The sequence below is a fragment of the Balaenoptera ricei genome, chromosome 1, assembly GCF_028023285.1.
Source record: "Balaenoptera ricei isolate mBalRic1 chromosome 1, mBalRic1.hap2, whole genome shotgun sequence".
Classification (NCBI taxonomy): Eukaryota; Metazoa; Chordata; class Mammalia; order Artiodactyla; family Balaenopteridae; genus Balaenoptera; species Balaenoptera ricei.
Genome location: NC_082639.1, coordinates 44,935,944 through 44,951,800, shown reverse-complemented (window position 1 = coordinate 44,951,800; position 15,857 = coordinate 44,935,944).

Sequence of the window (15,857 nt, the reverse complement as noted above, 5' to 3'; positions counted from 1 at the left end):
AGCTGGGAACCGAGCTGGGCCTCCTGCCTCCTCTCCAGGACGGGAGAAGCCCTACCCCAAGACAAACTTTCAAATTCTCATTGCAGCTAATAGCCCCTTCGAGATATAGTTAAGTAGAGACTACGGAGCCCTCTCTGCTGGAACAGCCTGGGTCCTGGCGCCCCCTCGTGGCCGTTCCTTCAGCTTTCCCCAAAAGCACTTTGCAGTCCAGCTGCCTGAATTGCTGGTGGGAGGAGACCCCGGGGTCCCCACCAGCTGCAGGGGGATATCCCAGGTGGAGGAAGGGGTCAGAGGCCTGGATGCCTCTTGGATTCACTGTGCAACCTTGGACAAGCTCCTGAATGCAGCCAAACCAAATTGTCAGGGGAGATTAGAGCAGAAGGCACCCTGGAGACTACTAACCTCCCCCGACTCATCTTACAGGGGAGCAAGCGGGCCTAGAGATGCCAGGCAGGTGTGATGCGGGAGTGGACACGGGGGTGCTGGGGAAGGTGCACCATCATGCACTGGCTGGCTCTGGAGAGGGGGGCTTCCAGAACCAGGAGAACGCGCCCTCCCGACTCTCACCCCCAGCCCAGGACCCAGGGTCTTCGGGTCAGCCGCTTCCCTCCCCCCCTCACTGTCTCCACTGTCCTCCCTCCCCACAGCCCGACTCCTGGCTGCTCCTCCTGCCCCAGACCCTCAACACTGCCAGGACGGTCCCTGGGCAGGCTGGGGGCAAGCTGGAATTCACGTCCAGCCTCAGTGCCACCCCAGCCTTGCCCCTGGGGCCCCCTCCCAGCTCCACGCCCCTCCACCCATGCAGTGCTCACACTGAGGACCCCACGGGCCAGTCCTGTCCAGGTGCTAGTGGCAGACTCTCCTGGAGAGGCAAACCTCCTTTCCCTCCTCCCTCCCAGAACCCCAGCCACAGGCCCCCCTCCTGCCCCCCCAGAGTCGGGAGTGCTGATGGCCCTCTGTGACCATCAGAGGGCCCTCTTGTGACAGCTGGCCCAAAACCCCACAAACTACCCCCCATCCTCTGCCTCCTCCATCTGTAGCCTCTTTGCTCTTTCCTCGTCAGCACTTAAAGAAGTTCTCAGCTAATCTTAACACACACACTCACAGACCCCCTTCCCTCACCAGCTACTTCCTATTTCTTCAGAGCCCAGTCTTCAAAAGAGCAGTTACACTCATTATCTCCCCCTTCCCACTTCACAATCACTCCAAAGCCCTCTTGTTCTGAAATCCATTTGACACTCTTTAGTCCACTCTTGACCCATTCAGCTCAACCAGCTGACCCAGGTTCACCCACTATGTCTGTCCTCTCGGGTCTCCAGGCCTTTGCATATGCTGTTCCCTCTGCCTGGAACACCCTTCCCTCCCTTCCTCACAATACTAATACCTTCTTATTCTTCAGCACCAAGCCTGAGTGTCACTTCCTTTGGGAAGCCTTCTCTGATGCCCCAGCCTGGTCTGGCACACCCTCTAAAGGCAGCCCATGATTCATGTGACCTGGCCCCTGGTCCTCTCAGCCCCAGGGAATTTCTTTCAGTTTCTCAAATATGAAAACCTTTTTCCTACCTCAGAACCTTTACCTGTGCTACTTTCCTGCCAGGACCCATATCTGCCCACCCTGTCCCCCATTTATATCTGGAAAACTGGTGTCTCCTCTTCCGGGAAACCCTCTCTGCCTCTTCAGAGGCCTCCCTGGGTTCCTGAGGTCCCAGGCTTCCTCTGTCACAGCATTGACCCCTCTGGGTGTCACGGAATGCATATGTCTGCCTCCTGTAAGCTTAATGGCTCGTCATTCCTGGGCACCGTTCGAAGCACTTTGTATATATTAATCCTATACTGTATAGAATAATCCTATTGCTATCCCTGTTTCACAAGGAGAGAAAGTGAGGCCCTGTGTCCTTCATTAAGGCCAGAGCCAAGCACACAGTCTGCACCAGGCAGAGCTTCCCAGATCTAGAGCTGAGAACCGATGCCTCCAAATCTGGTTTAAATGGAAACCAGCCTCTGAGCAGCTCCCCACCACCCCCCCCCCCAAACCAGCCCTGGATGAAGGGTCTGCATCCCCTTTCATGCTGTTTATTCTTTTGAACAAATTGTGAGTTTTATAAGACATTCAAGGCCTGTGGTGGCAAACACATGTTCCCATGGTGAGAGTCATTGGACCTGCTGGGCAGAGGGCTGTGAGTGCAGACGGCCCAGCCACCCAGCCCTGCTCTTCCTGTCCCTACTCTTCCGAGAGCTGTGGACACCCTCAAGCACCTACAGCCCCTTGGACCACTGGAGAGAGAGGCCGCAGCTTCATCTCCGCAGCTCCCTGACTCCACCCCCCGCCAGCATCTCCTTCACATCCATGGCTCCCACACTCCAAGGAATGCCCCCCAACCCCACTCTGCAGCAGCCGGAGCCTCACAACACTGCTGTCATCTCCACTCAGCAGGGAAGGAAACCGAGGTTCAGAGAGGGCAGGTGCCTTACCCAAGGTCACACAGCTGGTTAGCCGAAAGGTTTTGTGTCCCTTGTACCTGGCGCATTGTACTCCACGCATGATGTCCTGGAAAAGCCTGAAGCTCTAGGAAGCAGGGGCGCTGCAGTCTAGGCCTGACTCTGCACCTTGGGAAGTCACTCACCTCCTCAGGCCTCAGTTTCTCCTTCTGAAGAACAAGGGGGATGGGCCCACAGAGCTCTGCAGACCCCACACTTCCAAGGAAACAGCTTGGCCGTGTGACCTCAGGCAGCCCTCACAATCATCAGGTCCACCCCTCTGAATGCTGACTCTGTCAGTGAAAAGACTCTCCCTATCTCTTTTTTATCAATTTTACAGGTAACCCTCAGAAGTGTCCAAAACAACGGAGGTTGTTTTAGTCTCACAAGCATTCTCCAACCAGAACTTGGTTTTTCAAAATAAAGTAATTGAACAAGTGCCCCATAAAATGTGACACTACGTAAAGATTCAAATATGAGGCAACCTCTCTTTTCGGAGGGATAAATTTGGGGGAATAACCACTTGCCTCATATTTGATCATGTATGGTAGCTGCCCCTCCCCAGAGGCCTGGGGGAGCACCCTGGCTGCACTAGGCCTCTTTCAGGGCACCACTGACTCCGTGCTCCAGCCACACCCACAGCAGCCCCTCCCTGAACCCCTTAGGAAGACTTTGGTCTTATGGGGATAGTTCCTGGGAGGGGAAGGCTGCAGACCCAGGTGGGCTAGGGCAGATATGTGAGACAGTGACATTGCAACAAAAACAGAATGATGAAGAAGAGCTAGACCAGCAAAAGCATTCTGAGATGAGGAAACAGCAGGTGCAAAGGCCCTGGGGCAGGGATGAGCTGGGAGTATGAACTAAGGGGCCAGAGTGGCTGGCAGGAGGTGGGTGAGGGAAAGAGTGCTAGAAGGTGGGCCGGCAGGGGCCTGGGCAGTGAGGTTCATAGCAGCACTGCCCCCCACAGCCAAACCTGCACACCGAGTGCCAGCAAGAGGGACAATGTGAGAAATCTGGGACACCACACAGGAATATCACATAGCAGGTAAAACAAAAGGGCCACAGCAGCCCACAATGATGTGGATGAGTGTGAACGATATATTGTAATAATCGGTGAAAAAAGTTCGCCCCAAAGATTACAGCCTAAAATAACTTTAAAAAAACACTTAGGAAAACATATGGATGTGATGAAATAAAAAAAGGAAAGCTAGTGAATGAGACACAGGGATTCAGGGTGCTGGCTACAGTGGGTGGGGGAGGTGAGGGTAGAATTGGGGACCAGATGGCTGGATGGATACTGTCAAGGGCCTGGCTTTTGTCTGGAGCAATGGAGTGATGGGTGCTTATCACATTATTAAAAACAAACAAGCAAATGGAAGTAGGCCGTGCATGGGCCAATGATGAATTTATCTCATGTACCAGCCTGGGTGGTGACCATTTGATTCAGAACCTCAGAAACCAGGCCAAGGAGTTGGGGTTTTACTGGAAGAGCAATGGGAGCCACTGCAGGGTTTGGGGCCGGGAGTGACCTGATTTGATTCATATTTTATAAGGATCACTCTAGTTGATTACGGAGAATGGAGTGGGGAGGGGAGGCAGGGCGTCCAGTTAGAAGGCCACTGCCATCCACCAGGCAGGAGGTAATGCTGGGGGCAGGGGTCAGTGGTGGCTGATAAAGCTGAGAGCTCTGTTTTGCCATGTCCAGTTTGAGATGTGGAGCTGGTTACTCTCCCTTTGCATCTCACACACAGATCCCTTCTCCACCCTGTGTCCCGAGGGGCTGACCCCTGTGGACAGCATCTCCTGGGCTCCTTTGCTCTCTGGCTTCCAGTAGGAGACCAGAGGATGGGAGGAGATAGAACTTGGGATATCTCCTCTGCAATGAAAGGTATGTGGCTCCGTGTGGTACCAACTACCACTAAATAAGAGGCATGGTGCTAAAGGGGCCTCTGGGTTTTGGAGGTTGCATACACCACACCTGGGGGTGCAGCTCTGACCTACTGACTGGGGAACTGGTACACCTGCCAGTTTTGGATGGGCCCATAGTAAGAGCGGGCTCTGCATTTGGTCCAGACTGTAGTGCAAGCTGTCCTGCCACACGGGCCTTATGACCCAATAGATCCAACGGGACTTGGGGTGACGGGGGCCGAATGGCGTGGGCTGGTGTCCCTGGCATGGCCCCCACAGAATCGCAGCGCAGACCGCTGAGGTTTGGGAGCCCAGCTTGCTCTCCTCCACTGACAGCTCTTCAGGCTCTGGGAGAGACTGGACCCCGTGGCCACGGGACACTGAAAGGCTGGGTGACCTGAGCTGCCGGCTGGATGTCCTCCTGCTGCCTACCCTCCGCTGCCCCTGCCTTCTCCCCTGCTCTGTGCCCCGGAGCCTGACCTGTGTGGACTCTATCAAGGGGCTCCTTTGTCCTCTGGCTTCTGGCTGAGCTCAGCATTGAGGAGCCCCAGCAGGAGATTGGAGGGGGGAGGGGAGAGGGGTCAAAGTGGAGTGTCCCTGGGAGAGGTCCTTGCTCTGTCATAGCAGACTTCTCTACACGACTCCTTCCATGTCCCACTAGCTGCTCTGTCCCCTCGCCCCTCAGCCACCCCAGGGATGCTACCCAAGCTCTCTAGGTACTGCACTGTCCTTGTGGTTTCTCACTCCTCACCAAGCTTTTTTATTAATTCCTTTATTGGGCCCCTTAAATTATCTTAATTTGAACATGCTGTTTCCTACGGGGATCCCGTATGATAGGTGTGTAGGCAGAATTCTAAAATGACCCCAGGAGTCCGCCCCCTGGTGTACATGTCCTGTAGAAACCCCTCCCCATGAGTCTAAATATGATGGGATAGTCACTCCTGTGACTACATTACGTAAGACCCTATCATAGCAGACTGGAGAGAGATTCTCCCGCTGGCTTTGAAGAAGTAGGCTGCCATGTTGTGAGAGGCCCACATGCCTGGGGCTGAAGGTGGCCTTTAGGAACTGAGGGTGATTCACCACCAACAGCCTGCAAGAAGACCCCAGTCCAACACCTGCAAGGAAGCGAATTCTGCCCGAATGAGCTTGGAAGAGGATCCTGAGCCTCAGACGACATTGCCATCCTGGCCGACACCTTGATTTCAGCCTGATGAGACTCTGAGCAGAGAACCCAGTTATGCAGTTACCCAGCTTCTGACTTACAGGAACTACGAGACAATAAATGGGTGTTGTTTTAAGCCACTAAGTTTGTAGTGATTTGTTATGCAGTCATAGAAAACAAACACGCTGGATTTTATCCGCTCCTCCAAACCATAGGGTTGAGCGTGAGCAGCAAATATGTGCGCAACACTGGGCTGCAGCAGGTCCACAGGCAGAAATAAATCATGCGAACACTTGGCTTACACGCCCATGGAACCTTCTGCTGGACTCTGCCATCTCCTTTGGGGAATTCCCTGTGACCAATTAGCAGAAGAGAAGCCACTAGGAGCCTGATTTACAAATGGGTGTGCATGGTGTGTCACCACCAGCCAGAGTGGATGGAGGCTGCATTACAACCCCATTCAGGGGCTTCCCTGCGAGTGGTGAAAGGAGATCCTCCTATGCGCAGGGCTTAACTTGTACCTGATGCCCACGTCAGAGGAAGGAGGGATGGCCTGAGGTATGGATCTACACTGATTCATGGGCAGAGGCGTATGGGTTAGCTGGCTGCTCAGGGTTTTGGAAAGAACAAGATTGGAAAACTGGTGGGTATGTGGCTGGACCTCTCAAAAGAGGCAGTGTGTGAAGATATTCACTCCCAGGAAATGTGCACCAGAGGGTAACCACTGCAGGTGAGGCTCTCAATAGCTAGAGGGACAAGAGGACCCATCTTGCAGATGTCAGTTAATCTCTCTCCCCAGCTCAGTGGGCTCATGAACAAAGTGAGTGTGACAGCAGGTGTATTAGTCTGCTTGGGTTGCCATAACAGACTGGGTGGCTTAAACAACAGAATCTACTACACACAATTCTGGAGGGTGGGAAGTCCAAGATCAAGGTGCCGTCAAGGTAGGTTTCATTCTGAGGGCTCTTCTCTTGGCTTGTAGGCAGCGTCATCTTGCTGTGTGTTCACCTGACCTCTTCTTTGCATGCATGGAGAGAAAGAGAGAGGGAGCTCGCTGGCGTCTCTTCTTATGAAGACTATTCTTATGGGATCAGGGCCCCAGACTTATGACCTCATTTAACCTTAATTACCTCCTTAGAAATCCCATCTCCAAATACAGCCACACTGGGAATTAGGGCTTCAACATATGAATTTGGGGAAGACACACTCAACCCATAACAGCGGGGAGGAAGGCTTTTCATAGGCTCAACAACATGAACTCCCCCTTACCACAGCTGATCTGGCTGCTGCCGTTGTTGAGTGCCAAGTCTGCCAAGAACAGGCCAGTGCTGGCCAATGGTGCCCAAATGGCACCACTGTCCAGGAAACCACGATAATGGCAAGTTGATTACCTTGGATGTCTTCCACCATGAGGACTGCATCAATTCATCCTCATGGAATCTGGGTATAGATTTGCCTTTTCTGCTGGATACTTCTGCCAGCACCACCATCTGTGGTCATACAGAATGCTTTCTCCATCACTATGGTGTGCCGCACTGTTGCCTTCAACCCAGAAGCGCAATTAATAGGGAGAAAAGTGTCGCAGGGGGCTTGCACCCAGCAGCTAGCCTGAGGGGATGGAGGAATGGCTGCTGAGGGCTCAGTTACAGCACCAGCTGGGAGTCAGCACCCTGTGACGACGTAGGGGATCCACTGCTTAGGATGGGGTGTGTGCTTAATCAGTGACCGATGTACAGTGCTGTCTCCCACCAGGAGCGTCCCCACTCACTTTTAAAAACAATAACAGCTTTATTGTATATAATGCACATGCCATATTATTCACTTATTTAAAGTGTACAATTCAGTGGGCTTTGGTATATTCATAGTAGTGCAGCCATTACCACAGCCCACTCACGGTTATCCCTTCATAACCCACTTGCGAAGTTTTGGCTTCCCGTCTCTGCAACATAACAGACCATGTTGGAGCTCTGCCCAAATTCCCTCCGATTGCTGCTGTCCATGTTTGGGCCCTTCCTGGGTTCGGCGTGTTTTTGCTTCCAACAGGCACATCTGAGACCTTTTCAGAGAACATCCCTTGGGCTTCCAGAGCCTGGTTGGCCCACAAGCTCAGACAGCTGGAGGTGCCTGGGCATTTACATCACCCCCGGGGCGGTCCTTAACCAGTGACTGAGGGTGAAGGAGTGTGACAGCCCAGTTCTCTGGCCTCAGCTCCCGGGCTGAGGCTGAGAGCTTGCCTGAAATGGCATCCTTCCTGGCTTCTCCCCCTTCCCTGTCCTGCTCTCCCCTCTCCCTAACTGGTCTCTCCCAAGAGCACCTCCTTCATAAATCACTTCTACACTAACCTCACCTTGGGGTCTGCTTTGAGGAATCCAAACTACAACAGCAGCCTTGGGCTCAGCAGGCTGGGGGGTGCTAGTTCTCAAGGCTTCCACCAGAAAACACTGCCATGGTTCCGCTAAATTAGAAGCGGGGCTGCCTCTTGGCCACTTTGGACTCCTTGTGCTATTGAACTGACAGGCAAAGCGTTGCCGTGCTGTCCTGAGTGGGTGGCCGCAACTACCAAGGGGCCACCGGGCTCTGCTGCACACAGGGAAAAGAAAACTGGGCCTGGAACCTGCAGAGCCACTGAGGTCGGGGACAGATGCTTCCATATCCTCTAAAACAGTAGGCGGAAAGCTGCAGCAAATGACAATGATGGGCTGACCAAGGACTCGGGCCACGTGAGGAGGAAGAGCTGGGTCACCCTCCCTGGCACAGAGCTCCCACCAGCTGAGCGGCTGGCAGAGCATGAGGGGAACATAGAACGGGTGCTAGAAAGAAGCACTAATGATGATTCGCCTCTGCCTCTCAACCAGCTACAGACGTGGCGACTGCCACCACGATCCGCGTCTTATGCTGACTGGTCAGTTTCTTTCCCCTTTCCTGCCATCTAGCTGATGCTCTGGTTTAGGTTCCAGGCTGGAGTGTGACTGAAGTGACATCACCCCAGGACGATCCAGAGGCTGATGGCTTGTGTCCCTCCTCTGATCTTGAAGATAAGAGTTTCTTGCTCTGAGAGAAGAGTAAGGACACTGAGTGGCACGGGGTGGACTGTGGCAGCGACTCTCTGCCTCCCCCCAACTATTCTCTGCCCTCTTGCCCTATTCTGTGCCCAAGGGGCTAAGCCAGAGCACTGTGAACTGCATCCCACCCTCACCACCAACCCCACCGCTGCCCACAGCTCCTTTGCCCTGTGGCTTCCAGTTGGGTTTGGCCAATGGAAAGCACCAGCAGGAGATCAGAGGAGGGTGGGAGGAGAGTGAGGTAGGGCTGTTTCTACCCAGTTCCCTCCATGGTCTAAGCTATTTTGTGGGGCCAAAGTTATATCCCTCCATGACTGCAGCCCCTGCAGGCAGACCCGCCTCCACAGGCTCCAGCTCACTGTGGGAACACTATTTTCTAGTCTAATCCTGAACCTTCCAAGTTGACTCCTGTTTCCTGCCAGGACACCTTTTAGACATGCAGGGAGAGAGGTGCGTAGACAAAGCCGACACAAGTGTGGAGCCCGGGCCAGCCCTTACAGCACACTAGACTGAGTGTAAGGACGTGGATCTGGACGAGTAACTCCAGAGAAAGAGCATTGTCAGGAAAAAAGGAGGGTCCAGGGCCTGCCTGAGGAGTGCCAACATCCAGAAAGCAGGCAGAGCAGGGGGCAGAGCAGCCATGCATGAAGGAGCAGCGGTGAGGCAGGAATCAGGAGAGAATAGCGTCCCAGAATCTAGAGAAATGTGTGCAAAATGCATCAGGAGGTTGAGGGAGCAGAGGACAGAGGATTGACCACTGGATTTGGCCATGAGGCTATCACTGGTGACCTGGATGGATGAGTCAGATGTCATCCTTACCTGTGACGATCCCACTGGAGAGGCAAGTGAGTGCAGTAATGTCTTGGAGGGAGAGGTACAGGACACACCTGGCATCAAAGGAGAGCAAGACTGGACTTCCTTGGGAGGCTCAGAGCAGGCTCCATGGAGGTGCTGATGAGGCCCAGGGGAAGGGTGGCCCAGGCAGAGGATGCTGTGTGAGCAAGGCATTTTGGGAAATTCTCGTGCAATGGGGGCAAAGAGGCATAGAAGACTCTGAAATGCTCAGCTGGACTGTGGGTTGTGAAAGGCCTGTAGGTCAGCCTGAAGAACTGGGCCTTGCAGCAGTGGGGAGCAAGAGGAGGGTTTCATGCTGGGGACTGCCCAGGCCAGGATGTGGGAGGGAAACAGCCACCTTATCCTAGGAGCCCAGCACAAGGCCTGGCCCATTGCAGGCACGCAATAGATGCTCATTGGCACTGCGGACAGAATACGGGCCGCTGCTGATGTTAAAGATGGTGGCTGGCATCACCCTGTGACTAGGTTGGTACACTGTGTTAGCAAAACATTCATTCCAAATCGGAAAAAAAAAAAATCCAAAATCCAGATGTTCAAAAACACTGACAAAGACCGACAGTGAAATGGCCAGGGTTTCCAAACCAGGTGTGTTTCACATATTTCGGAACGAGGTGTTATTATCTCTTGTTTCCCCAAGTCGGGGGGTGGGGGGAGCAACTCTACCAGCAAATGGCTGACAACACTGGGAGGCAACTCAGTGTTTGCTGGGTACCTGGAGTATAGCTGGGAATTAATTGTCCATGAATGCGGAAACGCAGCCAAGTCCACACAGAGTTCCATGGACAGCATCTGCTCCCAGGAAGAAAGGAAGGAAGGGAGGGAGGGAGGGAGGGAGGAAGGAAAGAGGGAAGGAAGGAAGGAAGGAAGGAAGGAAGGAAGGAAGAAAGAAAGAAAGAAAGGAAGAAAGAAAGTCCTGATTCCAATTAAAAGAAGAAAAAAGATGAAGACACCACCCAGCACCTAATTACTGACAGACCAATGCCTGTGTTAGCTCGAATGTAAGAGCTGACATGATAGAATGTTAGCATCTCACGATCTGCTGTTAATTAAACGTAGCACAAAGGCGCAGAGGAGCCGTACATCTGCTCACAGGATGCCGCATGGCTTGGGGAACGCTTCCTGGCCCGCCTACCCGCTCACTCACCGGGGCTGGCGTGGAATCCCCAGCCTGGGCTTGAGGGCGGGGGTGAAGGACTCTATGGTTGGAGGTTGGACGGCCCCAGAAGGAGTGAGAGGTGGGCTTGAGCTTGCTCACCCAGATGCCCTCTGCAGATCGGCTGTGTGTGTGTGCCCAGCCAAGGGTTTCTCTGAAGGCGGAGGGGTCAGTTTGGTGGCCCTGCTTGAGAAGAAAATCTTAGCCGGAGAAACCTTTAAAATTTTAAGTTAGCAGTAAGAGCAAAATATTGGAAACAACCTAAAAGTTTCATAGCGGGGCACTGGTTACATAAAGTAAGGTGCATCCATGTAGTGAAGGACTACTCAGCTGCTATCAAGAATGAGGCCAGGAGGATCTCCAAGCTCTGATGCGGAAGTTCATAACCAGGGTCCGGAAGAGAATTAGGGGCTCTGTGAACTTGGCTGGGGGAAAATTACATCTTGATTTTCACTAACCTCTAACTATAATTCAGTGTTTCTGTCAATTATGAGTTCAGGCCACCAATCCCAGTAGAATTAGCAGTGACTTGGTCACCAATAGAAATCACAGATTTCCTTATATCATTTTACAGTGGTTGCAAATAACTCAAAATATCAATTATATCACTACTTAAAAACGGTTAATAGTGATTAGACCCACCGATAGATTTTGTTATTTAATGTGTTAGTAAAGAAGTACACGTATTACTAAACCACAAATGTATTTCTCTATTTTGACAAGTATATTAAACATAATTGGTTTCCTCTGTAACCTTATGTGTTTTATTTTATCCATTTAAAGCAATGCTCTGAGAAGGGGTCATAGGCTTTTCCAGACTGACAAAGGGGTCCATGGCTCAAAAAAAGCTCAGAAAATCTGATCTGGTGTTAACGAAAAGAGAAATGTGCAGAACAGTGTGGATCATACACTACCATTTGTGTGTTTTAAAAAAACATATCAGTGGAACAGATTAGAGAACTAAGAAATAGATCCACACAAATATGCTCAATTGATCTTTGACAAAGGTGCAAAAACAATTCGATGGAGGAAAGACAGACTTTTCAACACATGGTGCTGGAGCAATTGGTGCTGGAGCAATTGGACATCCACAGGAAAAAAAATGAAACTCAACCTCACACCTCAGACAAAAATTAACTCAGATGTAAAATGTAACACTGAATCTGAAAAAACTGAGTAGGCTGTATCAATTATCAATATTCTGGTTATGATACTGCATCATTGAGGGAAACTGGGTAAAGGGCATGTGAGATTTCTCTGTGTTATTTCTTAGAACTGCATGTGAATCTATACTTATCTCAAAATCAAAGTTTAGTTAAACAAACAAACAAAAAAGCTTGTACAAATCATCTCTGGAAGGAGACAGAAAAAAGAGGAGATGTCTCTGAGGAAAGAAACGAGAATGGGTAACAGAGGTGGTGAAAAAAAAATCTGCTTCTGGCTTATACTTTTACCGTTTTCTTATATTCACAATTAATTAATTATTTTAAAACAAAAACAAACAAAAAGTTTGGAGAAAAATGAAGAAATGAGCATGACGAGAAATCATCCCGATGAAAATCAAAACTGTTTCCTAGGTTACATTTGAACTAAAAGTACCATTACTGATAATTTTCCTATCTACCTTGTGGAAGGGTATATATTTAAATTTTAATATACCTCATTTTTAAAAAATCAAGTACTCATTTTTTAAAAATCAACTTCATGCTACTTTGTTCATTTTCAAAATGAAAATAAAAGGTTTTAATTTTTAAAATAATTTTATTCCTTGTATAAGACCTGAGCTAGGTTGTTCTTTGTGTTCAGCCTGTCCACATGCCTTGAAAGCAGCTAGGCTGGGTGGACTACCATTGGGCAGCAAGTCTCAGGGGGCCCATGACTTCCCCAAGACTCACAACTCTCCCTTGCTGAGAAGCAGGAGAGGCCAGTGTGGTTGGGAACTTAGCTCTGGACTCAGATGGAACTCAGATTTGATCCTGGCTCTGCCACTTATAGACTGTATGACCAAGAGCAGGAACTTAACCCCTGTGGGCCTCAGTTTTGCCATCTGTAAGATGGAGGAATTACAGTGCCTGCCTGGAGGAGTCGCTGTGAGAATTCACAGAGAGAATTTGTGGAAGCACTCATACAGTGCCTAGCACATGGGGAGCATCAGGAAGTAAAGAGCCACAGCTGTTAGCCTTTGTGTTTCTTAGCCTCCCAACACAGACTCAAAGAGGATGCTGCCTTCAATCATCTGACCCCACGAGTACCATATACCGTGCACTGAGAGGTGGCATCGAAGGCGTATTTCTCATGAGAGCTCCCTGCATCCTCAGCACACCCCTGAGCCAGTGCTAAGAGGGCAAAGGAGGCTCAGAGAGGTTATGTGATGTGCCTAAGTGCACACAGCTAGGAAGAGGTAAGGAGGAAGAGTGGGGCCCTAAGACCTTGGGTCTTGGCCAAGGAGAAGAAGCCACGGCTCATTCTAGGGCCTCTGAGCAGCTCTCTAGTAAGAGGGGCCTAGGTCCAAGCCCTCCAAGACCACGGCGTACAGGAGTGGAAGGAGCTGTGAGAATCCCCAGGACGGCAGGAGACGAGGGAGAGGACCTCGTCTCCTGCCCTAGACCCAGAAGGGCATGTTTAGGCTGCAGAGGATCCCCACCCCACTCTCCAGGAAAACTGGGAAGGTCAAGGAGGGAGGGCTTCTCTCCAGTAGGGTTTGGGGGGCCAAAACCTACAGGTGCAGCTTTAGAAGACACGCCTCTGTCCTCCACTCTGGCCACAAGAACAAGCATTCTGTCAGTCCCAGCTCACACCATGGGGCTTGAGGTGAAGCCCAGGCCACAGCAGGGGCTCGAGCAACAGGAGGTGTTGACTGCCTTCTGGCCCAAAGACCCCAAGGGCCCTTTCCACACTGGTCACAACAATGCCTATTTTAGCATTCTCTCAGGAGGCTTTGCATGCTGGGGTCAGTGAATAGAGTGAGCAGTGGTTTTAGGAGGCAAAAGTCCTCAGGCCGCTCTCTCTGTGCTATGCTAGAATCTGCCGAGAAACGAGGGTACATTCAGGTAGTCTGTGTTCAAAAATATCTCAAGATGGTAAGTCAGGGCAAAATGGATATTAACAACTCTGTAACTGGTGCCCAGGGATGTATGTCATCCTCTGTATGCCCTTAGCCACTTATAAGCTGTGTGACTTTAGGCGAATCACTATCCCTCTCTATGCCTCACTTTCCTTCATAAAACAGGGATGATAACATACCTCTTCCCTGGGCTGCTGTGAGTATTAAATGAGGGAGCGGTGCAGTGCTTGGCACACAGTAGAGTTTTGGTAAAGGCTGACTCCCTGTTCCTCTGCCCCCGTGTGACGCCCGAGCAGATAGAGCACAAGTGTAAGGCAGAAACGCCGAGTGAGTGGCCAGAGGCAGGGTAACTCAACCCTCCACCCAATAATGCACAAAATGACCCTGAAATTCTGCAACTGGTGCTGGATAACCGTAGTCCTAATGAATGCTGAGCCCACCTGGGAGTGGGGACACAGAGACAAATGAGACCCTGTCATTGCCCCCAGGAAGCTCACGGGCTTGTGGGAGGGACATCTACTCGGTGGGATCAGTGTGATAGAGGGCCTGGGCAGGCCCCAGAGATCCTCCTAACCCAGGCTGAGGAGCCCTGGAGGAGAGGTCACCTGGACCAAGTCGGAAAGGGATAAGTAAAAGATGAGTTAGTTGAAGCTGGAAAGTCTAGGAAGAAGGCTTAGCGTGAGCCAAAGTGCAGAAAGGAGAGAAAGGGTGGGGGGATACGTCATGGGACACGGGGATTGGGGCTGGTGTCTGAACACAAAGATAGTAGAGCATCTATTTCAAGAGCAGGGCAGGGCAAAGGTGATTGCTGAGAGGTTGGTGATCATACAGCCCGGGCTAGAGGCTCATCATTTTGATTTCCCAGGGAGATCCCAGGTCTCCTGGGGGCGCTGCACGCCTATTCCTCCAGCTGTGCTTGCGGAGGCGCAGCAATGGACCCGCGCGCTTCTGCGGAGGCCAGTCGCTGAGCAACAGGCCCCGCCCCTGCGGTTGTCTCGCCTCCACGCGCCCTCTCCTGGCGGCCCCTTGCCACTGCATCCGGCGTCAGGGAATGCCGCCTGCTGCCTTCCAGAACGTTCTCCCAACTCATAGCCAAGCCTTGGTTATTTGGGTTGAGCAATGCTGCCCCCGCCGACGGTCTCTCTGCTTCCAATCTTTTTCTGCCTGGACCTGGCTGACTCCACCCCTGCAGGACCTGGGCTGGGCCAGCCAGTGAGGGAGGCGGCCAGAGAGGGGGGCAGGCAGGTTGTGCTGAGAACGTTGGTCTCAGAGCAGTAGGGAGCCATGAAAGGTGTGTGAGCGGGACAGCAACATGAGCGGATCTGGTGTTGCAATGCTCATGCTGAAGCTGCTGGAGGACAGCCTTGTGGAGCAGGGCATTCAGGGAGCACGGATTAAATTGACTGCAAAGGCTACAGGCAGCAGGGGTCAACTGAGCCCACCAGGAAGTAACCATGGTGACGGCACACAGGAAAGGGCAGGCTGGGGCTCTCAGAACTTGGGGTTCACATCAAGGGGAAGGGAGCTAGGCAGGGTTCCACCCTGCCCCACAGCTGGTCTTTTCAGCCCCAGCAGGCACCCTCAAGGCTGCAGGAAAAATGCTGACCAGTCTCTGAGACTCATCGGTTCACAGGTCTGCAGGACAACTGAGCGATCCTCCCCTTCCAGGAGTCCTATGGACATGGATCCCTAGAGGACAAGGGGACATTGCTCTTCTCCATAGGACAGAGCTTCCCATCTCAACCCTGCAGGCTAATTAAACATTGGTCTGGAATGGTGTGGAGTCCATGTGGTCACAGACTGCCTCTTACTTGAGTGTGTTGATCAGAAATGCAAAAACAGCTTTACGGATTAATGCAGTTTGGTTGAAAAATCTTTCAAAGCATGGGGTCTAAGATAAAGCAAAGTGATGAAAAATTAGGGTCACTGATCCAGCCCCACCTGGCCATACTGTCAGAAGGTCACAGGTCCAATGAGGGCAGAGTTACGCCAAGTGGAACCAGACGCCGGGTCTTCCCCCACCCTCCTGGGGTTCCTACAGCCCTATGGAACCAGGGGCAGCACCAGCATTGGGGTGGCTGATAGCTTTAGCCTCAAAGCCAGGCTAGTCCAAAATCACTGCATCATCAGGTCCAGACTGAAGCCAGTGTGACCTGCAGGCCTCAGTATGCC